Below are 27,773 nucleotides of genomic sequence, written 5' to 3' on the forward strand. Positions count from 1 at the left end.
TGACTTCAAAAACCCACATTCCCAATACATTTGCTTTATCAGGGGGCCTTCCCTAACCACGCTACCTAATACAGCACCCAGACCTTCTCTGCCTACTTCTCCTGCTTTATTTTTCCTCCTTCGCATGTGTTACTCCCTGACGTCGTATCCACGGTCATTCTCCACCTCCTTTTACTAGATTATAATCTCCAAGAGATTGGGGTCTTCATTTCACTCACTGCTTTATCCCTGATGTTAAGAATGGTGATTGGCACATAGTAGGTGTATAATAAAATTTGTTGGATGAATGAAATAATCCATTGTTATTATTCCTGATTTCATGAGATTCGTGTAAATACTAACATGCTGTTAATACAGAGACTAGTATTAACAGAAATGTGTTTCTGTACATAAATTCATTCCATAAAACTCTGATGAAAAACCCTACACATTAAATGTTTCACAAGAGAATTGGTCTCTTTTAAAACATCCCATAGTTTTCTCTGCTTTTGTTAATTTTCTTTCTTTCTTTTATTTTTTGGCTGCACGGTGTGACATGTGGGATCTTAGTTCCCTGACCAGGGATCAGACCTGTACCCACGGTGTTGGAAGCACAGACCACAGTGGTCTAACCATTGGCCAACCAGGGAAGTCCCTAGAAATTCTCGGTGTTTACAGTACCATGAAGCATAGCAGGTGATCACAGAACCCTGAATAACAGGCCAGATGAAAAAATCATCAGATATGTTCGCACATGAAGGATGAACTGTCCTTGGTAAGCTGGACATAGTGGATTATAGTTATAGCAGCAATGATGAGAGTGAGAAGAATAGCAAGTATAGGAGTGATGGGAAAACAGAAGTAAGCCTGGCGCCTAATCAGGCTGATGAGACAACTATCAGGATGACTAAATGGAAGGAATAAACAGACCGCCAGGCTCAGAGCCGTCTGGTTACGAGTCAGCCCACACGCTAGTGATCAGGACTTCCGTAATCTTGGAAGATTGCCTTCTGAATTCTCCTGTTCTTCTGTCTCCATGAAGACAGCTGCAACCAAAATGATGACACATGGTGAGTCCTAACTGTGTACTCACTGAAAGAAGGCGTAATGGAAAGAGTGAGCTGGATTTCCTCTGGAGGTTGGATGGACCCTCCACAATGATGATGAGTGATTAAGACACTTTAATGGTTGAGAGTGGGGATGGCTGATTATGACCCCAGAGCTTGAAGCTTATTGAAATACCACCCCCAAAAGGAAAGCCTCACCCAGCGAGATGAGTGTTATTGTTATTTTTGTTCAGTTGCTAAGTCGTGTCTGACTCTTTGCAACCCCATAGACTGTTGCATGCCAGGCTCTTGTGTCCTCTCCTATCACCTAGAGTTTTTTGCTCAGATTCATGTCTGTTGAGTCTGTGATACTATCTAACCATCTCATCTTCTGTCATTCCCTTCTCTTCCTGCCTTCAGTCTTTCCCAGCATCAGGGTCTTTTCCAGTGAGTTGGCTCTTCACATCAGGTGGCCAAAGTATTGGAGCTTCAGCATCAACTCTTCCAATGAATATTCAGGGTTGATTTCCTTTAGGATTGACTGGTTTTATCTCCTTGTTGTTCAGGGGACTCTCAAGAGTCTTCTCCAACACCACAGTTGGAAAGCATCAATTCTTTGGCGCTCAGCCTTCTTTATGGTCCAACTCTCACATTCATACATGAATACTGGAAAAACTATAGCTTTGACTATATGCACCTTTGTCAGCAAAGTGATGTCTCTGCTTTTTAATATACTGTCTAGGTTGTCATAGCTTTCCTTTCCAGGAACACAGGTTCTTTAATTTTATGGCTGTGTCACCATTTGCAGTGACTTTGGATTCCAAGAAAATAAAATCTGTCACTGCTTCCATAATTCGGCCTCGAAGAAGGGGGTCCAGCAGGCATTTGTGACCTTCTCTCCTAAGTTAGAGCACAGGCTTTATCTTTGGCTGGAGATGGCTGCCCAAGCCTGTATCATACCCATGCTTCTTCCCCAGCTGTGAGCTGACAAAGACATGTCTACACAGGCCAGCCAGGATGCCAGGTTGGGTAGCTCAGGGCTGCTGGACCCTGGCCATAGGGGGCAAGTCCATCACTGCCCTCATCCTTCTCAGAAAGCGTGGCAGCAAGGTGCTTGTTGTAAAAGTCAGAGAAAGGGAATTCCCGCCTGTAGAATTTGTAATCTAACTCCAGGCGCATAGCGGGTGCCCCATAGGCATCATATTCTACTGTTGCCTAGAAACAAACTTTCTCGCTTAGTATCAGCATCCTTGTTTTGGAGGCAAAGGAGTCACCTCTCAGACAAAGTAAGTAGCTGCCCCACCTCTCAGGACCTGGGCAGGAAACTCACAACCCACTCAAAAGGCTTAACCAGAAGAGGATTTCAGGAGGGCTGCTGTTTACTGAGGTGTGGGCAGTGGGCAAGAGATGGTGCCTCTGGGGCTGAGTGGGAAGCCGTGACTGGCCCCAAGCCTGCAGGGGGCCGGGTGTCATCAGAGGCTGTGAGTGTGGGGCGGAGGGCAGTGGACGGGAGCTGGTCCTGTCCAGGGATGCAGCGTGGCCCCATCAAATTGTGTCCTCAGCGTCAAAGCAGGGAGAAGCGAGGGGAATGAATACTTCTGCTTCTCTGTGTTCCTGTCCTGCCACCGCCCTTTACCCCCTCCCTCCCTTCTGCTCTCTGGTGCTCCTTTCTCCATCCCTCCTCCCCGCCTTCTCCTCTCTCTCCCCCCTTCTGTTTCTCTCTCCCCTTCTCCTTTCCCTCCACCCTACTTTCCTTCTATCCTTCCCTCCTTCCCTTCCTCGCGGGAACCCACCAGGCCTTGAGACATCACTGAATAAGACCCAACTCCCTCTGCACGATATTTACTGCAGCATCAGGCTATTAGGGAGCTTGTTGCATTAAGGACACTCTGTGTTTTCAGCCCCAAGCGCAATTTACTTTAGAATTTTATTTTTCAAAAGGGGCTCCCATCTGCGAACGCCTTAAAGATCCCTCAGGCAGGAAGGCAACCTGAGTTTGCAGCTCCTTCTCTGAGGGCCACGTGTATCTGCAGCTGCCCCCACTCAGCTGCCCGAGCCCCAAGCCTTTGCTGCTGTTGTTCCTTTATTTAGTTTTAAATATGTTTTCCACCGTGCCTCTGACCCAACAGGACCTGTGTCTTTCTGCTCTCTCATTTTGGAGATCTCCAACACCCATGAGTTTTCTTGGGGAAGGTGGGGTGTGTGGGACCAAGCCCAGTGACCAGGTGCCCCCTGTCTGGACCAGGAAAGACCTCCCCAGGTGGGATCTGGGGAGGGCTCAGGCTTTCCTGCTATGGACCAGGGCAAAGCACTGGTGCCTTTCTCTGCACCCCCGTTTATAAAACGGAGATAATGACCCCTTTTCCTTTTAACCGGAGTGCGGGGAGGCTTTGGTGCATTTCTAAAGGACTTGGAGCCCCCCATTTGGCAGGTGGAGAGTGCTGGGCATGCCGTGGTTCTCAGCATTCACAGAGAAACGCCTTCACTTAAGTTTGCTCTGCGCCCTCGCCATCTCCCCGGTGTTATTGACTAAAGTACTCTCCAAGAAGAATTTCTCCGAGACTCCCATGTTGACATCCTTCCTACTAGTGTTTCGAGAGCCAGGCTTGCTAGCTGTTTGTTCCTTTGGATGAAAGCCTGCGATCACTCTATTAAGCACTTTCCCTTCAGTGGGAAGAAAGAAGAGAGGGTAGGGAGTGGGGGAAGGGAGCAGGAGTCCAATAACTGCTCCCCAAAGTAGACAGTAGGCCTTTGCTTCTCAGGGTTCCCCCTGCTGTCTTGTAACCCTGGACTTCAGCCCTCGTGTGCTTTGAGAAATTAAATCTGGAGCAGGTATACCTACTGCAACGGGGACTGGGCTTTTCCATAGGATGGGTTGGTGCGAGAAGCCTTCCGGTGCTGGGGAGGCATGATAGTGCATTGGCCGGGTTGGATTCGAGTTGCAGTGACTCAGTCTCTCTCTGTCTGTGTCTCTACCTCTGTCCTCTTTCCAGCAAAAGCATCTGGCCTTCAGACTTTCCTTCTGTAATCCTCTGACCCTGTTTCCCCACATCAATTGCCTTGTTGCCAGAGAAACCAGCAAATGAAGGAAACTTGAGGACCACGAACACATCTTATATGCTCTATAGGGAGGAGGGACCAGTGTCTGTGTGCAGGGGAGCCTAGACTTCTGGGCACATCAGACAAAGCAACAGCACCTTCTTCTGGCATCTCTGGGGCATCCTTGGCAGGCAGCCTGGGGAGGTGGAGCGAGTACCACCCACTGATTCAAGAATCCGAACTCACAGGTTCTTTCATCCGGGCCTCATCTTGAGCAGCCTTGTGACTTTGGACTAGTCCCTTAACATCTCTAGCCTCAAATACCAATATGTCACAGGATTTTTGTAAACATCATTCATTGATTTAGCAAGTATATGTTGAGTGCTTGTGTGTCAGGCACTGAGCAAATGTTAGGGCTGTCAGTCTTTGCTTCCAATATGTTTCTGGTCTACAGGAGAAAGTGAAAGTGAAAGTTGGTCAGTCGTGTCCAACTCTTTGTGACCCCATGGACCGTAGCCCGCCAGTCTCCTCTGTCCATTGGATTCTCCAGGCCAGAATACTGGAGTGGGTAGCCATTCCCTTCTCCAGGGGATCCTCCCAACTCAGGGATCAAACCCAGGTGTCCTGCATTGCAGGCAGATTCTTTACCATGTGAGCCACCAGGGAAGCCCAAGAATACTGGAGTGGGTAGCCTAGCCCTTGTCCAGTGGATCTTCCTAAGCCAGGAATTGAACCAGGGTCTCCTGCATTTCAGGTGGATTCTTTACCAGCTGAGGTTTATGGGAAAAGTGGATGTGAAATAGATCAAGACAATCGTGTCTGATGAGCAAGCACAGTGGGCTACCATAGGGAAGAGAGATGAGTCAGGGGAGGGGCACCCCGCCCCGTCTTGGATGGTGATGGAAGGCTGCCTGGAGGAGGCCACAACCAAAGTGAGAACTGATTGGTGGAATAAGTTGGCAAGGAAAGGGGGTGCAAAGACCCAAGAGGGCATTGCCCATCATTTTGGAATGGCTGCAGTGGAGAGAGAGAGGAAGAGCAGCCAGGTTAAGGGGAACCGTCGGCAGTGGGGGTGTTGATAGGTGCCCGCCCAGAGACTTTGGCAGCAATGATGCAGGGATGGTGTTAAGAGGTTCAAGCATCATCTGGGGCAGTAAAGAGCCATTGAAGACCTTTAAGTGAAGGGATGGCATAATCAGATCTGTACTATAGGAAAGGTGCTTTCGCTGCAGTGTGGAGCTGAAACAGAGAGGGTGTGTGGGATATTTTCCATTTGTTGCTCCAAACCTGCCTGCTGCCTCTCTCCATCCTGCTCTGTGTTCCAGTAGGCTGACAGTTTTGGGACTGCAACAGAGGGCTTCTCTGCCCGCTGATTTGCAGATGAGTCCAGACCACAGAGGGCAGGAGCAGGGGATGGGAACGGGGACGGAGTTGGAAACTGGGGCGTCTGTTGCCCAGCTCCCTCCCTGCTGTGGCCTCATATGGGCTGAGGCTCTGCTCCCTCCTGCAGCCCCAATCCTACCTGGCTGCCCTTTCCCCTCTTCGTGTTCTCTCTCTCTGGGTTATACATAGTGACAGCTCCCTTCAGGTCCAGGTGCCTAAGGCTCCCCTTGTTGCTAGCCCCAGGGGACATCACCATCCCTTGTGGGTTTCCATCAACCCTGCCAAGGCCCTTTGTAAATGGGATTCTTCAAGGACCTGTGGCAGGGTGCCATCTGCTGGGCTCTGGCCCTGGCACAAGGGATTGGGGCTGGAACAGTGCAACGTGAAGCTGTTAACATCTGCCCAGGCCAAAATGAGAGTGGGGAAGAGTCAGGAGGGAGTCAGTGGAGTCCAAGGTTACTTTTGAGATAAAAGCAACAAGACTTAGATGTAGGGATGAGGGTGGGAAGCTGTGATTGACCTCTAGGTCCTGGCTTTTAACTGGGAGGATGGTGGTGATGTTCACTGAAATGCCAGGAGGGTTGGAGTAGATTGGTTTGGGGTAGAAAGAGATACTGAGAGTCCTTAAAATGGAAATTCTCCATAGACACTTGGTTGTAAAAATCTATGTTTCAGAAGAGGAATCTGGGCTGGAGATTCATTAGCATAGACACAGTAGATGCCATAAAAGAAAGTCTAATGACCCAGGCAGAATGCAGAGAGTGGGAAGAGAAGGAAAACCAGGTAGCTGCCCTGAGGAAGAAACACTCGGAAAGCCTGATGCACTGGAGGCTGAGAATCCACTGTCTGGGGCAACAGGAGTGGAGTTAGAAAGCTATAGAGACTGAGCAACCTTCATCAGTCATTCTTCCATGTGTATGAAAGATGATGTGATTGACAGCCTCCTCATCCAATCAAAGCTTTCCTCTCTGGTTAGAAACCTTTTCCTTTATTGAGCCCCTTGATGAGAAAGGGGAGTTCAAGAGAGTCTTGTGTGTGAAGTGTGAAAGTCTCAGTCATGTCTGACTCTTTGCAACCCCATGGACTATACAGTCCATGGAATTCTCTAGGCCAGAATACTGGAGTGGGTAGCCTTTCCCTTCCCCATGGGATCTTCCCAATCCAGGGATTGAACCCAGGTCTCCCACATTGCAGGCACAGCTGAGCCACAAGGAAAGCCCAAGAATACTGGAGTGGGTAGCCTATCCCTTCTCCAGAAGATCTTCCCAACCCAGGAATTGAACCGGGATCTCCTGCATTGTAGGTGGATTCTTTACCAACTGAGGTATCATGGAAGCACCCAAGGTAGCCTTTCAGTTCCATAAACATCGGTTGACTGTTTACTATATGTGAATCTCAGAAACTCCTCTAAAACCAAGTGACCCCTGGGAACACCTGATGCTCAGGGTTCATGTCTCCTATTAAAGATGTGGTAGGGACTTCCCTGGCTATCCAGTCGATAAGAATCTGCCTTGCAATGCAGGGGACGTGGGTTCAATCCCTGGTCAGGGAGCTGGGATCCCAGATGCCATGGAGCAAGTAAGCCTGAGCACCATAGCTACTGAGCCCATGTGCTCCAGAGTCCAAGTGCCACAACGAGAGGGCCCTGAGCTGCAACTACTGAGACCAGGACCACAGCTAGAGTCTGAGCATAGCAACGGAACATCTGTATGACATAACGAAGATTCCACAGCTAAGTGGAAGTGCCACAGCTGAGAGCCAACACAGAGGGAAAAAAGTTGTGGCAAAATGAACATAATATAAAATTATATAAATATAAAATTTGCCACCTTTATCATATTTAAGATTCAGTAGTGTTAAGTATCCAAAATCACTGCAGATGGTGACTGCAGCCATGAAATTAAAAGATGCTTATTCCTTGAAAGGAAAGTTACCACCAACCTAGACAGCATATTAAAAAGCAGAGACATTATTTTGTCAACAAAGGTCTGTCTAGTCAAGGCTATGGTTTTTCCAGTAGTCATGTATGGATGTGAGAGTTGGATTATAAAGAAAGCTGAGTGCTGAAGAATTGATGCTTTTGAACTGTGGTGTTGGAGAAGACTCTTGAGAGTCCCTTGAACTGCAAGCAGATCCAACCAGTCCATCCTAAAGGAGATCAGTCCTGGGTGTTCATTGGTAGGACTGATGTTGAAGCTGAAACTCCAGTACTTTGGCCACCTGATGTGAATAGCTGACTCACTGGAAAAGACCCTGATGCTGGGAAAGATTGAAGGCAGGAGGAGAAGGGGATGACAGAGGATGAGATGGTTGGATGGCATCACCGACTCAATGGACATGGGTTTGGGTGGACTCCGGGAGTTGGTGATGGACAGGGAGGCCTGGTGTGCTGTGGTTTATGGGGTTGCAAAGACTCGGACACGACTGAGCGACTGAACTGAACTGAGTGTTAAGTATTGAACTTCCTGGTAGCTCAGCTGATAAAGAATCTGCCTGCAGTGCAGAAGACCCCAGTTCGATTCCTGGGTCGCGAAGATACCCTGGAGAAGGGATAGGCTACCCACTCCAGTATTCTTGGGCTTCCCTGGTGGCTCAGTCAGTAAAGAATCTGCATGCAACGCAGAAGACCTGGGTTCGATCCCTGGGCTGGGAAGATGCCCTGGAGGAAGGCATGGCAACCCACTCCAGTATTCTTGCCTAGAGAATCCCCATGGACAGAGCCTCGCTGATGAGGTACTGTCCATAGGGTTGCAAAGAGACAGACATGACTGAGCAACTCAGAACAGCACAGTGTGAAGTATTAATATGTTCACATTATTGTATAATGGAGAAGGCAATGGCAACCCAATCCAGTACTTTCGCCTGGAAAACCCCATGAACAGAGGAGCCTGGTAGGCTGCAGTCTATTGGGTCGGTAACAGTCGGACACAACTGAGCAACTTCACTTTCAACTTTCACTTTCATGCATTGGAGAAGGAAATGGCAACCCACTCCAGTGTTCTTGCCTGGAGAATCCCCGGGATGGGGGAGCCTGGTGGGCTGCTGTCTATGGGGTTGCACAGAGTTGGATACGACTGAAGTGACTTAGCAGCAGCAGCTTTGTTGTATAATCAATCTCCAGAACCCCTTTAACCTGCAAAGCAGAAACTCTACCCATTAAACAATAGCTTCCTCCCCCGCAGCCCCTGGAAAGTACCATTCTACCTTCTGTCTCTGTGAATTTGACTGCAGGCAGACTGCAGAGATATTGTGGGTTTGGTTACAGACCTCTGTGATAAAGCAAGTCACATGAATGTTTTGCTTTCCCAATGCATATAAAAGCTATGTTTATGTTGTAGTCTATTAAGTGTGCAATAGCATTATATGTAAAAAAAACTATGTATACAATTTACTTTAAAAATGCTTTATTGCTAGTCCCTTCACTGTTCACCTGAAACCATCACAACATTGTTAATTGGCTATCCACCAATACAAAATTAAAAGTTTAAAGTTTGAGATAACAAAGAAAAATACTTCATTGCTAAAAAAAAAGGTTAACCACCATCTGAGCCTTCAGTGAGTGATAATGTGAATATCACAGATCACTGATGACAGATCATCAGAACAAATATAATAATAATGAAAAAGTTTGAAATAGTAGGAGAATTACCAGAATGTGACCCAGAGACAGGAACTAAGCAAATGCTGTTGGAAAAATGGAACCAGTAGACTTGCTGGATGCAGGGTGGCCACAAACCTTCAGTTTGCAAAAAAAAAAAAAGAGAGAAATGCAATAAAGAGCAATAAAACAAGGTATGCCTATATTCTAGATTCCTCCTAGAGTACAGTATTTGTACAGTACGGGGTTTCCTACTTACGAACGTTCAAGTTGAGAAGCTTCAAAGATGTGACCGTGGGTTTGCAAGTCCAGTCAGGTAAGTTATTAATCATTCATGTGTCTGGCATACACTGTCAAATTCGGGCGTTCTCTACAAGTGGCTGTGCTTTGGGGCACTTACTGCACAGTGCTGTATAGAGCACAGTGGTGCAGTGTCTTTATTTCAAGCCCAGGATATCCAGAAGCAAGGGGAAAGCAGCGGTATATAGCCGACTGTGCTAGGCTAACTTTGTTTAACTTACAAATTGACGAGCTCTCAGAACGGAAGTTGTTTGTATGCACTGTACGTTGTGGCTTATTTCACACAGTATAATGTTCTTAAGAGCTTCCCAGGTGGCTCAGTGGGTAAAGAATCCACCTGCAATGCAGGGAGGGGGAATCCCCTGGAGGAGGGCTTGGCAACCCACTCCAGTATTCTTGCCTGGGGAATCCCATGGATAGAGGAACCTAGTGGGCTATAGTCCATAGGGTCTAAAAGAGTCAGACACGACTGAGTGACTAACGCGCACACACAATGTCCTCAGAGTTCATCCCTGATGTAGTCTATGTCAAAATGTCCTGTTTTTTTTTTAAGCTGAACAATATCCCTTTGTATGGATAGACAACATTTTGGCTTTTCATTCATCTGTCAGTGGACACTGGGTTTGCTTCCGTATTTCTGTTGTTGTGAGCAATGCTGCTATGAACACGAGTGTAAATATCTGTTAGAGTTCCTGTTTTCAGTTCTTTGGGGTTTATCCCTGGAAGTGAAATGCCTTAGGATTTCTTTTGCATTTAACAAAATACTAATTTGTCTTAATGAACGTTTAAGTCTCAGTGATTGAAGAATAGTGAAGAATGGAGGGTTTTATTCTATTTTTGACTTACGCAACGTGCATTACTTTTCCATCCTGTGTTGCTTGCCATCTCTGAAACCTCCCAGAGGCTTCCAGGAGAGATTTCTGGAGTACTGGGATATTCCTCTGGAACACGCGTCTCCTCCTCCAGGCTTGTACTTCCTTATTCATTGCCTGAGTCGGTGGCCCCAGGGAGCTACTACTTGTGTGACTGTCGTGTTTCCTTAGCATAGTGTCAGGGTTTGTGCCCGCTGTGGTGTGCATCAGGATTTCCTTGCTTTTTAAGATGGTATGTCCGTCTCCTCTGTTACATCGTGGGGCGTTTCTCAGCTCACTAAGGCCTTTTATACCCAGCAGGGGAGGGGCTAGTTATTATTCCTGGATTGCAGCTGAGGAAACAAGCCCCGTGGCTTCGGGACCACACAGAGACCAGCACACAGGCTCTCCGTGTCTGGTCCATGGTACTTTCCCTGGAGCACAGCTGTTATGGGCAGAGCCCGCTGGGCGTGCACTTGGCAAAGTGGATGCTGGAGGTAGAGAGGGGACAGGAGGCCCCCAGATAGAGAGAACAGGTCCAGGGACAAGTCAGTGACAAGACAGGAGTGGAGAAAAGGCCAGGGGTGGCGGAGGGCCTGGCAGCAGGCCTCCTATCTGTGGGGCAGGGGCTCACTTTGCTCTGGGACACAGGAAAGGGGGTGAGCCAGGTGGCCCTGGGAGCAGGGGGACTGGCCAGCCCTAAGGTGACTCCCCAGAGTTAACGTCAGTGATGAGAGCAGCCAGGCAGGAGACAGGGTGATGAGGGCAGGTGTGACCATGCAGTGCCTACTGTGGGCACATCGCCTCGAGGTGCCATCACTGTTTAGTCGCTCAGTCGTATCCAACTCTTGTGACCCCATGAACCACAGCCTGCCAGGCTCCTCTGTCCATGGGATTCTCCAGGCAAGAATACTGGAATTCCTTCTCCAGGGGATCTTCCTGACCCAGGGATCGAACCTACGTCTCTTGCATCTCCTGCATTGGCAGGAGGATTCTTTATCACTGGTTGTACTGCTAAGTCACTTCAGTCATGTCTGACTTTGTGCGACCCCATAGACGGCAGCCCATCAGGCTCCCCCATCCCTGGGATTCTCCAGGCAAGAACACTGGAGTGGGGTGCCATTTCCTTCTCCAATGCATGAAAGTGAAAAGTGAAAGTGAAGTTGCTCAGTCGTGTCCGACTCTGTGCGACCCCATGGACTGCCGCCTACCAGGCTCCTCCGTCCATGGGATTTTCCAGGCAAGAGTACTGGAGTGGGGTGCCATTGTCTTCTCCGTATCACTGGTGTTAGAAGCTCCCTAAATAAACTGAGTGAACTGCGGCCTTCTGGGAGAGTTCTCCTTGGAGCATCTTGCAGCTTGGTGGGGAGAGTAATCGCCTCTCCCTTAGGGTTCACGTCCGACCATCAGACAGTCCTGCGTAAGAACAGACCTTTTGTGCTTGGAGAACACACACGTCGTGAACATTGGCCGCCTTTTTGGATGCCGCTGGCCATCAAGCCTATGAGCAGTAGCTCTTCTGTCCCTGAAACAGCTGAATAAACCCTGTGGCTGACACTAAATCATAACCTCCGGGACCTGGGCTTGGCCAGTGGAGGAAATGAGCAGAGGGTTGCTGCCTCTGGGTTCCCAGTAGGAAACGGCTTCATATACTTTGCTGCTCAGTTTCCCGTTCGGAGACTCTTCCAGAACGTTTGCTATTTGTCATGGCATGCAGGTGGGTTATCCTGGTTAATCATATCTTCTGGTTAAAGGTGAGCTATTAGTTCTCATTCATGGAGCATGACTTTTCAAGAGCATTAGTATGCAACAAAATACTCTGAACTGTAAATTACAAGGAACATAATCCAATCTATCTTATAAACTACTGACGCCACTTGTATTTCCTTAGGAACCTGATCATGAACCTCATGCACCAAAGATTTGGTAAAACAGGCAAAAGAATGCTGGATAAACAGCTTCTAATGAACTTCCCAAGTCTTGATTCTGTCATATGTTAATTTCCATAAAAGGAACGGAGCTTGTTGGAAGGTGATTAAGATTCAATTAGCTCATAGAAGAGAGTGACCTTAGAGGCACCTTAAGCCCACTCTGCATCCAGCATGGAATGCCCCTCTCCAAACTTTCTGACGGTTATTTTTTTCCTGCCTTTTCTCAGAAAAACCTTGCTACTGAGGGGTTCACAATGCCCTTCCATTTGTGAGTGTACTACTGGAAAATCCCTGTTGATTCTCCCCTCTGAAGCCATAGAGAATCAGTCCCATCTCTCTGTTTGACAGTTCTTCCTTTGCCCATGACTGGGACATTTGCATGCCCCTTTCCCAGTTTCCTTTTAGCTAAGCCTCTCACCCCCTTTTCCTGCAGTCTTCCTCAGTATTTGCAGAGCATCCTCTGAATACTCGTTTTGTCTTGGAGGCTCCGGAGAAAGCTATGAGAGTACACGTGCCAAATGCCGTGGGACTGTCCCCTCCCTCCTCCTGTGTCGTGTGCTTCCATGACCGTGCCCAGGAGCTCTGCCGTTCTCCAAGGTCATTCTCTCTGGGCTCAAATCCTGGGTCTGCTACTTTCTACTTTGTGACCCTGGGCAAGCAGATAATCTCTGTAATGCTATCGAAGGGGAGAAATTGTAGTATCAACCTCACAACCTCACAGATCTATGGCAGTTGAGAATCACATGTACAGAATAAATACCTCGACCTGCAACTTGTTGTTCAGTCGCTAAGTCGTGTCTAACTCTTTGTGACTTCACGGACTGCAGCATGCCAAGCTCCTCTGTCCTTGACTATCTCCTGGAGTTTACTCAAATTCATGTCCATTGAGTCCACGTGCAACTTATTTACTGAGACTTAGTAAATACTCAATAAATATATCTGCTTGGAAGACACTGATCTGGATGGCTGGACTCACATCCCAGTTCAGGTTCAAATTCTGACACTATCACCTCTGAACCAAAGAGCCTTTAGTAAGTGGCTAAAACTCTCTGTCCCTCAATTTCCTTACCTGCCAAAGGGAAGTGTAAGACTTTTAAGAGGGTTAACTGAGCTGTTATATGTAAGGTGCTTGGAACAGAGCCTGGAAAGTATGAAGGGCCATATAAGTGAGATACCAGACCACCTTACCTGCCTCCTGAGAAATCTGTATGCAGATTAAGACACAACAGTTAGAACTGGACATGGAACAACAGACTGGTTCCAAATTGGTGAAGGAGTATGTCAAGGCTATTTATTGTCACACTGCTTATTTAACTTATATGCAGAGTACATCATGAGAAACGCTGGACTGGATGAAGCACAAGCTGAAATCAAGATTGCCGGGAGAAATATCAATAACCTCAGATATGTAGATGACACCACCCTTATGGCAGAAAGTGAAGAGGAACTAAAGAGCCTCTTGATGAAAGTGAAAGAGGAGAGTGAAAAAGCTGGCTTTAAACTCAGCATTCAAAAAACGAAGATCATGGCATCCGGTTCCATCCCTTCGTGGCAAATAGATGGGGAAACAATGGAAACAGTGACAGACTTTATTTTGGGGGGCTCCAGAAATCACTGCAGATGGTGACTGCAGCCATGAAATAAAAGACACTTACTCCTTGGAAGAAAAGCTATTACCAAACTAGACAGCATATTAAAAAGCAGAGATGGGACTTCCCTGGTAGTCCAGTGGTTAAGACTCTGAGCTCCCAATGGAAGGGGCATGGGTTCGAACCCTGGTTGGAGAACTAAGATCCCACATGCTGCATGTCCAATAAATAAATAAACAAACACAAAAAGCAGAGTTAGCTTTGCTGATAAAGGTCCGTCTAGTCAAAGCTGTGGTTTTTCCAGTAGTCATGTATGGATGTGAGAGTTGGACTATAAAGAAAGCTGAGTGCCAAAGAATTTATGCCTTTGAACTGTGGTGTTGGAGAAGACTCTTGAGAGTCCCTTGGACTGCAAGGAGATCCAACCAGTCAGTCCTAAAGGAAATGAGTCCTCAATTTTCATTGGAAGGACTGATGCTGAAGCTGAAACTCCAGTACTTTGGCCACTTGATTCAAAGAACTGATTCACTGGAAAAGACCCTGATGCTGGGAAAGATTGAAGGCAGGAGGAGAAGGGGACAACAGAGGTTGAGATGGTTGGATGGCATCACCAACTCAATGGACATGAGTTTGAGCAAGCTCCAGGAGTTGGTGATGGACAGGGAGGCCTGGCGTGCTGCGGTTCATGGGGTCGTGGGGAGTCGGACACGACTGAGCAACTGAACTGAACTGAGTATTATTGTTATAGATTGAAAGGGCATCTTATCTTTTAAAAGAGTCACATCAGAAGCTGGCCCATGTTGGAGCCCTGGGTACCGACTTGATGGGTCTCACAGTTCTCACCATCTGATGGTCTGTATCCACAGTGATCACTACTTATACTTTTGTATCTCAGAGTACTCCTTTAGCAGATCATCCTGAGGATGACAAGTGCTTCAAAAATCCCCGGTGTTTGCAATCACGTCTGTCTTTCCTCTGAATATCTGGAATCTGCTTTCTTAGTTTCCAGATCACTTAACTACATACTCTCTCTCTAAACACTGCTTGAGGATTGCCTCTTCTGAAAACTCCTTGGATCCTGCTAGGTGGAATCCCATCCCCTCCCAGCACGCTACGCCTCCAGCATTCCAGAGGCAGCCCACTGCCCATGTGTATTCAATAACCTGATTCCCTGTGAGACTGTAAGGCCTTCAAGACTGGGCTGTACTAATTGATTTTTCTGTATTTATTGGGTTCAGGCACATTTAGAGTAAAGCCTGACTTCTTCATGCTTTTGTCCTCCTGCCAGTTGGCAAGAAATTCTTCCCTTTTTAGAGGCACTTAAGCATAGGGTAGGGGCTTAAAAAATGTTTCTGGAGTAAATGCTATGCTTAACCTGGCCCAGAAGCCCCATCTGTGAGAAAAGGGATAACGTGGAGAAACTTGTTTAAACTGCAAAGAATTTCCAAATGGCTATTACCCTTACTTCTAAAGCAGCAAAATTACTTTTCCAAGAGCTTTTTTTTTTTTTCCTATATCCCAACTGACCTTTCTCTGAAGAAAAATCAGAATTAAGTCTGGAAGGGAAAGCATCCTTCTTTATTTTTCATTCTTATTACAGTTTAGAGACTCAATTGTTTATTAAATAAAATACAAACTTCTACTTTGTTTTTAATAAAATGAGGCTTACCCCAGATGTCCAGATGGTTGAGAGATTTCCACCACTTCTGTGTATTGCCTTTAGGCCAGTTTTATCACTGAGGGAAAGCACTAGATTATTTCTTCCCATTGTTCCTCTTCTGCTGGTTCCCAACTCCAGCTTCTCCACACCATGATTTTAGCCTGATTTTACCTGTAATGGAAATATTAAGCAAAGGCACCACAAACAAAATAAAAAACGAACAATCGGGGGAGATACCTGCAGGGTATATTACATATAAAATGTCAGTGTCATTTTGTTAGTAAGAGAAAAACAAAATCCCAATCTAGAAATGGGCAAAAAATAGGAATAGGCAATCTACAGAATTGGGCTTCCCTTGTGGCTCAGCTGGTAAAGAATCCGCCTGCAATGTGGGAGACCTGGGTTCGATCCCTGGGTTGGGAAGATCCCCTGGAGAAGGGAAAGGCTACCCACTCCAGTATTCTGGCCTGGAGAAGTCCATGGGGTCACAAAGAGTCGGACATGACTGAGTGACTTTCACTTTCAATCTACAGAAGAAATATGAATGTTTCATACATATTTAAAGACCGCTTTACTTCACTAGTGATCAAAGAAGTTAAAATGTAAACTGTAATATATTTTTCACCAATCAGATGGACAAGATTGAAAAGAATGAAAATAACCAGTATTAGCATGGAGTCGTGGGAACAGAATCCTCAAGAAGTATTAAAGGGAAGCCTTATGAAGCAACTTAGCAGTATTCATTGAGAACTTTAAAATATTCATACTGATAATCACTTTCAAAATGTATTCCTAAGGAATAAAACCAACCATTGTACAGAGATATATATGAAAGGACAGCCATTGTAGTATTTTATAATAGCAAAAATATTTGAAACTACATAAATTTCCATCAAGTAGAGACCAGATATGAAACACATCCATACAATAGAGTAGTGCACATCCGGTTCAAAGGATGAGGTGGAGGTTCACAATACTCATTTAAGAGGAAGTGAGGAACTTTCCTGAGGGTCCAGTGGTTAAGACTCCATGCTTCCAATGCAGGGGGCATGGGTTTGATCCCTGGCCAGGGAACTAACAGCCTGTATACCATTATAGCCAGTCAAAAAAACAAAACAAAACAAAAAACCTTAAAGAAAATGATATAGTACAGTATAGCATCCTTATTTTATAAGAAACAAAAAGAAAGCTGAAAATACAGTTATTTTCTATTTTATACACTTCTGTACTTGTTGGATATTTTAACATACGTGAGTTTAACAAAAAGCACTTGTACCTGAATCCTTGATGTATATTGGGAGTGATTTGGAGGCTGGTGGATAGGCATTAATATCCCCAAATACTTCAAGCTTGAGAGCTTTAGGGGAAGCCTAAGCTCACTACTTCACTGGTGCCTCAGACAGTAAAGAATCTGCCTGCAGTGCAGGAGATCTGGGTTCAATCCCTGGGTTGGGAAGATCCCTGGGAGAAGGGAGTGGAAATGCACTCCAGTATTCTGGCCTGAAGAATCCCGTGGACGGGGAACAGGTTACGGTCCACGGGGGCACAAAGAGTTGGACTTGACTGATGCTTTCACTCTTTCAGGCCCACTACAGATGGTCCTAGCCCTTTACCGTTATGGGCACATGTGTCAATGGGCTAAATCTTAATACAGAGCAATGTCTGGGCATTCATGAAACAAGTGTTGTCGAATATAGTAAGGGGATTTTTATTCCCTCAAATCTGCCTTGACCAATCAATCTTCTCTGCCTCCCCTTCCCAGCCACCAGTCCTGTATCTTTAATTCCTTCTGACCATCTCGGGCATCCCACAAAACACAGCGTGGCAACAGCTTATCAGGCTCCTCTCCAAACAAAGGATCCTTTCCTACTCATTTCTTCTTAGATCCTTCCAATCCCCTTGGACTTTTTTGGGGGTCCCCGCCATGTGTGGCCACAGAACACTTGCAGTGTGGCTGATCTGTGATGTGGTCTGCTAACACATGCTGAATTTGAAAAGACTTAGTCTGAAAAAAACCCAGAAGGTAAAATATTAACGATATTGGGACATAGTGGGTTAAATTTTAAAATTATTAAAATAGTAATATTATATATCTGTTTATTTTTTACTTTCTTAATGTGGCTCCTATATATAGAATGCATTGCATTTTAATTGTATGAAAGTACTTTAGACTTTGCTTTCAAATTATGATGCTGGAAAGGACTCTTACGAGTCCCTTGGGCTGCATGGAGATCAAACCAGTCAGTCCTAAAGGAAATTAACTCTGAGTATTCATTGGAAGGACTGTTGCTGAATCTGAAGCTCCAATAGTTTGGCCACCTGGTGCGAAGAGCCAACTCATTGGAAGAGACCCTAATGCTGGGAAAGATTGAGAGGGTAGGAGAAGAAGGGGGCAACAGAGGATGAGATGGTTAGATAGCATCACCGACTCAATGGACATGAATTTGAGCAAACTCCAGGAGCTAGCGTGTTGCAGTCCTTGGAGTTGCAGAGTCAAACACGACATAGTGATTGAACAACAATAACTCTAGAATTTGCAATCCTGGAGTTATTCTTTATGTTTTGCTCTGTGGTTCCATACCAAATCTGTCAACGAGCCCTGGTACTCAGTCTCTTAGACCAGTACCCAAGCCCTGGTACCCAGTCTCTTGTCCTTTCATCCTTCCCCTTCCTTTCCTGAGTCCTGAATCCAGATGAGCCCTCTCCCTGTAACAGCACCCCTGCATCCGCTTGCTTCCAGAGATTGTACCCCAGGCCCCACTCAGCCACCGGCAAACAAACTAGATAACCTGAATAACTGGGAGTTAACCTTGTTAACATCCCCCCCCCCCACCCCGGGATTTAAAAGAAAACAAATAACAGAATAAACTCTGTGAATAACTGCTTTGTATAAGAAGAATTCTAATGTACTAGAAATGAAATAACCAGCCACTCACTTAATTTTATACGCTGCCATCAACATAAACCAGCGTTCGCAGCCACACAAATGAAAGGCTCCTTGAGAGCGTAGCAGGAAGCCCTTTTCAAGCTCCAGAGGAAGGAAATGAAGTCCCTGACCTTCTAAACCACAAAAAGATACACAAATTCTCTTCTCAGTTTGGTTTTAGCTCAGTCTTTGAGACACGGCCTTCAAGGGCCAGGCTTTCTTTCAAGAAGGTGTTATGTGTAACGCACACATTTCTGATCCTGGACTCTGAGCTTTAGAGATCATGAATTGAAGGAAAACAATTTCAGGGAAAATCTAATAACCCCTTCTCCACCCAGGGAAAGAATCAGCGGTGAGAAGGTAAGGGTGGAAATGGCCATCCCGGCGGTGCCTCGGAATGACTGAGGTGAGGACTGCTGTTGTTTTAATCACTAAGTCGTGTCTGCCTCTTGTGACCGCATGGACTATTCCCACCAGGCTCCTCTGTCCATGGGATTCTCCAGGCAAGAATGCTGGAGTTGGGGTTGCTATTCCCTTCTCCAGGGGATCTTCCCAACCCAGGGTTTGAATCCTCATCTCTTGCATCTCCTGCGTTGGCAGGCAAATTCCTTACCACTGAGCCACGAGGGAAGCCCGAGAGTTTTACTCTCTTCATCCATTTCCTGCCTTTCCGGGACAGTCACCAGCACACGTGAGGGGCGCCGACGAGAAGTGAACGCATCTGGGTTTGGGCAGAGCCTGGAGACCCCAGCCCGGGTCAGAGCGCCTGCCCTCCCGCCAGCCATGCTCCTCTTCTGAGCAGCTGTCCACTTCTCCTGAGCCCCTGGGCCTGCCCCTCAGGCAAGGCCAAAGGCCAGAGCATTCTACCCGGGTCCCAAAGCTCCTGGCTAAACCCCCCAGTCTACGGCCACTTTAGAAAGAAAGGCAAGCCTCCCAGCTGCCAGGCACGGTTCTCTGTGGGGTTCCCAACAGACGACACAGAGGAACTAGATGGATTCCACAGGTTATGAACCCAAACTGATCTCTTTCCCATTTTCAAGCTCACACCTCATCAATGTGTCCCTCTGACTGGTCCAGCTGACTGGGCTTGGAGAACAAGGCTGTTGTCAGGACCTTAGCTCTTCTTTCCGGCAGTGAACACCAAGGGCAGCAAGGACCTCGTGGAGCTCTGGAGGAGAAAGCACAGGGGTTCCCTTTGCTGCATCGCAAACGTGGATTTCCCCCCCGCCACCCCATACACACATGCACACAGACATATACAGACACACAATACAAACACATACACACACAACACACACAGATGCACACATGCATACAGACACACAACACACACACACGCTCAACGTTGACAGGGACCCGTGAGACTTGCACTGGTGGGAAGTTACACAGAAGCTGAGGCACAGTGAGCCCGATGGGCGTGTGGCGATGAGGGATGTCCAATGCCAGCCTTGGTGCTGCTAGCTGATTTCTGGAAGCCTTGTATTTTCCTTCTTTTTCTCTTAGGCACCAACTGGCGGAGCCAATTCCTCTGTCTCAGGGGCTGGCTCTGTGAGTCACTGCCCATCTGCCAGCAGCAAGAAGAAGGAAGGGAGCCTCTCCCAGAACCTGGGGTACCTGCCCTGATTTGCTGTGAGGATGGCAGGAGTTTTCAGTGGCTCCTGGGAGGACAAGCCATCCCAGGCCTGCCCCACACTTGTCCCCTCCTGCCGCCCTGATAAAGGACAGTGTATTCTCTGTGACCGGTCCCTATTGAGACTGGCTTGAGCTCCTTAGGCTGAGGCAAATGCATTTCAGATGCCATTGCATTGGCACTGATTCTATCATACTGATTGTGGTACTTGGGAAGTTTTTAGACTGTACTAAAATCAATCCGGGGCTTCCCTGGTGGCTCAGTGGTAAAGAACCTGCCTGCCAATGCAGGAGATGCAGGAGATGTGGGTTCAATCCCTAGGTCGGGAAGGTCCCCTGGAGAAGTAAATGGCACTCCACTCCGGTATTCTTGCCTGGAGAATTGCGTGGACAGAGGAGCCTGGTGGGCTATAGTCCATGGTGTTGCAAAGAGTCACTCAAAACTTAGCCACTAAACAACAACAACAAGAATCAACCAGACCTGGAGCTCTCGCTGCTGAAGAATAAAGAAAGGCTTCTTCTAACAGAACAGTCTTAGCTCCATTTCACAGATGAGAGAACGGAGGCTCAGAGAGAATGTTAGCCAGAAGAAGCCAAGTTATGCTTTCATAACCACCTCACAATCGCGGTGTTTCGAGACACCAGCATGCAGGCCCGGGTGGTTCTCCAGGGCTCTTGTCCTCCACGTGGTGACTCAGAGACCCAGCTGCTTGGATCTCTGGACTATTGGATCTGTCTCATCGTGAGGCTCCTAAATGCACCCCAGCAGGGCAGTGAGAGCCTGGGGCGACTCAGAGAGGAGTTTCGCTGCCTCAGGCCACATGTTACTGCTAGTCTGACGGCCCTGTGGAAGTGCTGGGGAGGGCAACTTCTTGCTGTCAGCGGAGGAGAGGCATTGGTGAGCAAGCACTGATGCCCATCAGAGGGAGGTCTAGGAGCCCTCCCCATCCCTGTTCATCTAGTGTCTGTACCCCGCTTCTGCCTGCCAGTGTCATTCCTGTCTCTCTTGTACGCTGGCTCCTTTGAATTTTGTAATCTGGGTATTGAAAATGAGGAGACCAGAAGTACTCAGTGTTAGTGCGTGAATTCAACCAATGAAGCATCCAATCCCTCTCTCTCCCTCTAATCTCCCGAATTCCCAGGGAGAGAATGGCCCACTTTGGGTTACCTGTCCTCTCTAGATACCTGTACCTGGTGCTGAGGGCTATATGATAGGAATTGGATAGTTCCTGCTGCAACTTCGTAGATGGAATGTGGGTAAGGGGTCATTAGAGATTATTGGGATGAGGGTTCTGACCCAAGTCTGTCTGCCTTCGGAGCCCTTTTACATGTATTTACACACACAGCCTCCTGGATATGTGAAGTCAAATAAGCAGGAGAACGAGTCCCTGTATGTACAAAACCATGGATACTGCCGAAAACTGTGTATCTTCAGACGTCCTGTGGCACGCATGCGCTAGCCTAAAACTAAAGCACGTAGTAATGGATTTAACATTCTCCAGTGTGCCAGGCGTGGTGTAGCCATCCCAGTGTGATGTGATAAAAGCACATTTCTTTTCCTCTCAGGATCTAGGCATCTGAATCTGCTCTCCAATGCAGTAGCCATTGATCATGTGTATTTATTTGACTTTATTATTTTTAAAATTATTTATGTGTTTGTTTGGCTGCATCAGGTTCTAGCTGCAGCCCTCAGGATCCTTCCTGGCAGCTCGGGGGCTTCTCTCTAGTTGTGGCACAGACTCCAGAGTGTGCGGCTCAGTAGTTGTAGTGCATGGGCTTAGTTGCCACGAGGCATGTAGGATCTTAGTTCCTCTACCAGGAATCAAGCCAGCATCCCCTGCACTGGAAGGCAGTCTTAACCAGTGGACCACCTGGGAAGTCCCCACTTATCTGACTTTAAATTCTTTAAAATGAACATTTCAGCCCCTCAGTCACATGAGCCACATTTCAGGCACTCAGTCGCCACGTGCGGCCGGCCAGTGGGGACCACAGGACAGCTCAGATGTAGAGCATCTCCACTGCCCAGTACATCCTGTGGGAGAGCAGTGGCCTAGACCTCAAACTCAAGAGTCTCTATGCAGAAGAAGGATATTCTGAGATATGGGGGAAAAAATTAAAACATATTAAAATGAATTAAGAAGTTTCACACTAAAAGAAAATGAGTTGGCTTAATAATGAAAACTCAACTAAACGAAACCAGGATACCAAACGAAGAGATGGCAGGAGAGGCGAAAGAAGAAGTAGGATCTCATTGCCCACGAGAGGAATGTTTTGAACATAACAAAGTGGGGGTTGAACCACATTAGTTATGTTCCTAAAAGCTGGTGGCCTCACGTGGGTAGAGTCCCACCGCATCCCTCAGGAGTGAACCACACAGGTGGGCTGCACTCTCCCACAAAAGCAGTGCACCCTCTCCGTAGCTCTTGCATATCTTCACCCTCTTCTCCTCTCTCCTTTCTCTGCCAGCGCTTTCACCCTGTCTGTACTTTGGGCTGCAAAACCTTTACCCTCCTTCCGCCCTCAACTTCCTTCAACGTTTAAGCCAAGTCGGAGAGCTAAGTGTGATCCTTTTCCAAAGGGGGCATTACCATCCAAATAGCTGTGAAGGCAAGGCCAGATCGAAGGGTCTTGATTATCCACTGTGGAATGTTGCTCTAAAAGATGCTTTTTTCCCTTTCATAGGATGCAGAGCTGAGTGTTTATAGGGTGCCAATGAACACAGAAAGTAGAGGGACAGTGTCAAAGTGTGGAATGAGAGTTAAAAGGTGTTAGTCAACCAAACCAAAGCAGTATGTCTATGGTCAAAAAAAGTGAAAGCCATAATAAGTTAAAGAATATATCAAAGAGCTTTTGATATACAAATGTATCTTGTGAATTCCCAGGAGGATGTAAGAATGTCACACTTCTAAACTTATTTCCTCCAGCTCCCTTTAGTTTGGCAGGGTTTTCTCACTAGATGCAACATTCAGGCCAAAAGTACAAAGGTTGGTTTTCATGAGTGACTTGACCCTGAGCGTAGTTTCAAAGGAATGCTTGTTCCAGAAGAGTTTGAGATTTGAGAATATCACTGTAATAAGACCATCCCCACGTTGATCATGAAGAGAAAGTCTTGGTTGAGCATCTGTTCTTTTGTAGTCAGAGACAAAAGTTGCTTTCTAGACACTTGGTATGTTTGGCTGACAGAACCGTTTGGAAGTAAAGAAAACAAGGAAAAGGAAAAGAGAGATATAAAGTATGAAACCACAGAGGGAAAAAAAACTAACTCTTAATCTGGACTAGGCTTGGCTTCAAGCATTTAAATTCTCATGTCTAATGATATGATGGATAACTCCTTTAGAGACTGGGTGGCAGTTGTTAAGGAAATAGTATAAGCAGTGTGTAGCAATCCTTGGGGACGAGGTAGTTATTTTTCCTAGCCACATCTAGGCTGGCAAGGTCATAGCCTGTCTTTTTCCCCAAACTACTCCCTAATGCACGTGGTTTGGTCAGGTTGATCCACAGATAACATGGTATTTGGCTGCTGGACAGCACATCTCAGTGCTTCATTTTCTTTCCAATCTGTCTTGACTGCATGGTTTTTGATACAAAGGGAAGACGTGCAATATTTCTGCATTTCTTTTTCAGATTGTGAATTGATGAACAAGCCAAGTCCTGAGGCTTTTGACTACATTTGTCTCAAGAAATGTGGTAGGTGGAAGAAAAAAAAAAACTCTGTAATGACTATTTCTAATAGTTAAATATGTAATTCTAGCATGATTTGGCTCAAAATTAAAAACATTCCTACAATGAACAGTATTTGAGTGAAAACAGAAGCTGCCACACAAAAGTACAGCTGTCAGGAAATACCAGATTTCAGTCACGTATGAATCCAGCTTCATGCTGTGTTGCAGTCAGCAAAATTGCCTAGGAGACCACACATATCAGAAAACAAGGAGATAAACAGCAAATAGCTGAAAGAAATAATTGGAGCTCAGTTTTAAATAAAAATACAAATAGGTAATGAGATGGGAAAAAAAAGCATTTGACAAAATTCAACAACCATTTATAGATTAAAAATTCTCAGTAAAAAAACAAAAACAAAAAGCCTCTTAAATCTGAAAAAGGGCAGAGACAAAAATCCTTCTGCTAACTTAATACTTAATGAAGAACTATTGAACACATTCTATTTAAGATCAGAAATAGGACAAAAGCATCTGCTTTCATCTCCTATATTCAACAGGTACTGAAGGTTCTGGCCACTGTAATAAGGCAAGAAAAAGAAAAGACATAAAGATTGGAAAAGAAGAAGTGACTGATTCTTAGATACAAATGATTGTACACATGGAAAATCCTAAGGGATCTACAAAATAATGCTAGAAATAGCAAATAATTATCAAATTTGCAAGGTACAAGTCAATGTATAAAAATTGATTTTATTTTTATATACTAATAGCAAATAAATTAAAATGAAATAAAAATAATTCACAGTAGTACCAACACATAAAATACTTGGCAATAGATTAAACAAAATTACAAAATAATGCTAAGAGATATTTAAGAAGACAGATTATTAAGAGATATATCATATTCAAGGACTTTCTTTCTTGAATCAAGAATTAAATGTTGTTAAGATGTCAGTTGTCTATACATAGATTCAGTGCATTCCCAATCAAAATCTCAGACTTTTTTTTTTTAATAAAAAGTGACAAACTGGTCCTCAAATTTTTATGTCAGTGCAAGTGACCTAAAATATAAAAAGAAACTTTAAAAAAAGAGCAAAGTTGGAGGACTAAAATCATCTGACTTCACAATATATTGTAAAGCTACAGTAATTAATATATTGGCATTATAGTAGACAAATAGATCAATGGAAAATAGAATAGAGTACAGAAACTGACCCACACATATACAGCAAATAAATCTGTGGTTTTAGAAATTACAATGGTGATTGCTCGCAAGGTAGGAAAATGGAAATTTCTTGTGTGATAGAAATATTCTTATCTTGACTGGGTAGTAATTATGCAGGTGTATAGGTTTGCCAAAACTCACTGATGCACGCTTATGATCTATACCTTTTACTATGTATAAAATGTACCTTTAAAAAATTAGCTATCGACTCTGAACACCTGCTTTCTAACTCTTGCTTAAATGCTTCATATTGGATTTTTGTTGGTGGTGCTGCTGGTGATCTTGTGGCTTGAAAAGGAAACTATGAAGAACAAACATCAGGTTGTGTGTAAAACTGAACTTCCCATTATGCAGAGGAGTCACTTGTGCAAATGAGTCTTGGTTCATTGTAGACATATCACATTATGCATAGAGAGAGGAAAGTGACTTGATAATTACCCTGCCATTGGAGCCAGTCAAGAGCTAAGACTTTGGGTTCAGGCAGATTGGGGTTTGAACCCAGGCTCCAGCGTCCCCTGGCCATTTGACTTTAAATTACTGAAATTGGGTAAATTACTGAAAAAACCATACTAAAAAGCAGAGACATCACTTTGCCAGCAAAGGTCCATATAGCCAAAGCCATGGTTTTTCCAGTAGTCATGTCCGGATGTGAGAGTTGGAATATAAAGAAGAGTGAGCACTAAAGAACTTATGCTTTCAAATCATGGTGCTGGAGAAGATTCTTGAGAGTCCCTTGGATAGCAAGGAGATCAAACCAGTAAGTCCTAAAGGAAATCAACTCTGAATATTCATTGGAAGAACTGATGCTGAAGCTCCAGTACTTTGGCCACCTGATATGAAGAGCTGACTTGTTGGAAAAGACCCTCATACTGGAAAAGACTGAAGGCAAAAGGAGAAGGGGGCAGCAGAGGAAGAGATGGTTAGACAGCATCTCTGATTCAACAGACATGAATTTGAGCAAACTTCAGGAGGTAGTGGAGGACAGAGGAGCCTGGCGTGCTGCAGTCCCCAAGGTCACAAAGAGTCAGGCACAACTTAGTGACTGAACAGCAACAACAAATGACTGGACTTCTTATCCCTTAGTTCTTCACCTCATTAAGCAAGGAGCATGATGCTTACCTCATAGAGTTATTAAGAGACTGGATAGGAAAATACATGCATGTTATTAGCACACGTACTGTACACTCTTAACTATATTAAGAATAAAATGAGAGTTGCTTTTATTAGACATTAATACATTAGACAATAATGTGTTAGATCATACTCCAGAGAATTTTGGAATTTTACTTAGAAATGTGTGTGAAAGCTCCCAGAAACATTTCCTTGAATGTTTTTCCCACTAAATAAAAACGTTAGCTTATGATGAAGAAAAAGAAACGGGTCCCCTGGACTCACATCTCTCACCCTTCCAAAAGATTATTTTCACTTCCCACTCCCATCTTTGTCTCCCATTCTCACCTTGTTCTTACCTCCCAAAGAGAGGAGAGGTTCTCAGATTCCAATTTCACACAATCAAGATGCAGCACTCTGTTTATGTATCATTGAGATCTGGTTACTTCGCGATAGCTTCAGGCCTTACATGGGAAAGCTGAGAACCTTAGTACCCGTTCACAGAGCAGGTGAAACAAGCCCGTCTCAGGTGGTTTTGGGTGTCAGGGCCAGTGCCAATCTGATGACCTTCAAGGTGCATGAACACAGCCAATCAAAGAAGTTCCTATGAAGGAGATACGCTTCCAGGATTCGAGCTGTGTCCTGAGCTATCCTGTGTCCTCCTCTGACCCTCTCCCCAAGACAGGAATTGGACAGCAGCTTGTTTAATTACCACCTTTCATGGCTCAGGGATCTGTGTGACGCTGCAGATGTTGCTTACTTTTCCAGATTGCAGTCAGACGGACCTGGGAGTGGAGCTGCCCAGCGCTCACAGCTCTCCCACGTGACCGAGACCAGCCCAGCTGCCAGACTGGCCTTTTTACTTGGGTCCCAATTCAGGCCAGGTTTGGGGCACTGCTGACGTAGCAGGCATTGCCCTGTGGTCTTCTTTGTCTTCTCTGAATGACCCCAGCACGTCCTCTCTGGGTACTCACTGACGCATGCACAGAACAGACCTCAGCGCTTGAGCTCTCTGAGGTCAAGCAGACCTGAGTTCAAGTCCTGCCTTTCTGACCACATGACCTTGGGCCAGTGCAGACCTCTCGGTCTCTGTTTCAATTGAATCAGTCTAATAACAGCGCTTGTCTTTGTCTTCCTAAAGTTTTGATGAGATAACGTGTGTCAAATGCTTACCAAAGGCCTAGGACTTATTGCGTATCAACCACTGTTCTTACTGTATTCACTAATTACAAGAATTCTTTGTATTGTTCTCCAGTTGTTCCCTATAGGTAAAACCTTAAGCCCCCGTTTATGTGAGGGTGAAGCAGTTTGCATGTTCTTTTTATTGGTATATACCCTGCTGTACCTTGGGTGGTTTGGGAGTTAGGAGCATCATCAGTAACAGCTGAATCAGTGACTATCGGTGATTTGATCCACCTCCTGACAGGATATGACTTGCTGGGCTTTTCCACATATAATTTGTATATATACAATGAGCAGGTGATCTGACCTAATTGCCCTTATGCTGCAGTGCTCTTCCCCAAAGCCTTTTTTGGAGACATGTTCTCTACAAGCAGGTGAAATATTGAGATGTGTGGCTGGTTCATATTACACTTGTATTTTTAAAAAGTTATGGCACATGGAACTCTGCTCAATGTTATGTGGTAGCCTGGGTGAGAGAGGAGTCTGAGAGAGTACAGACACATGTATATGTATGGCCAAGTCCCTTCACCGTTTGCCTGAAACTATCACAACATTGTTAATTGACTATATCCCAATACAAAATAAAAAGTTAAAAAAATAAATAAAAATAAAAATACGGCTTTTCAGTAAGCCCAGCTAAAACCTGGTGGGGTATCAGTTGCT

At 45.6% G+C, this 27,773-nt stretch overlaps 1 long non-coding RNA gene across 1 annotated transcript; it reads right to left on the reverse strand.

The window, feature by feature from the left end:
* Positions 1-14,779: 14,779 nt before the first annotated feature.
* Positions 14,780-27,677, reverse strand: LOC129647420 (uncharacterized). Its single transcript, XR_008712318.1, has 3 exons — positions 26,277-27,677; positions 19,350-19,470; positions 14,780-15,547 (listed from the first exon to the last, which is right to left on the reverse strand). It is a non-coding gene; the product is annotated as an uncharacterized LOC129647420 (long non-coding RNA).
* Positions 27,678-27,773: the final 96 nt, after the last annotated feature.

This window comes from Bubalus kerabau, chromosome 3, assembly GCF_029407905.1.
Source record: "Bubalus kerabau isolate K-KA32 ecotype Philippines breed swamp buffalo chromosome 3, PCC_UOA_SB_1v2, whole genome shotgun sequence".
NCBI classification, from domain to species: Eukaryota; Metazoa; Chordata; class Mammalia; order Artiodactyla; family Bovidae; genus Bubalus; species Bubalus kerabau.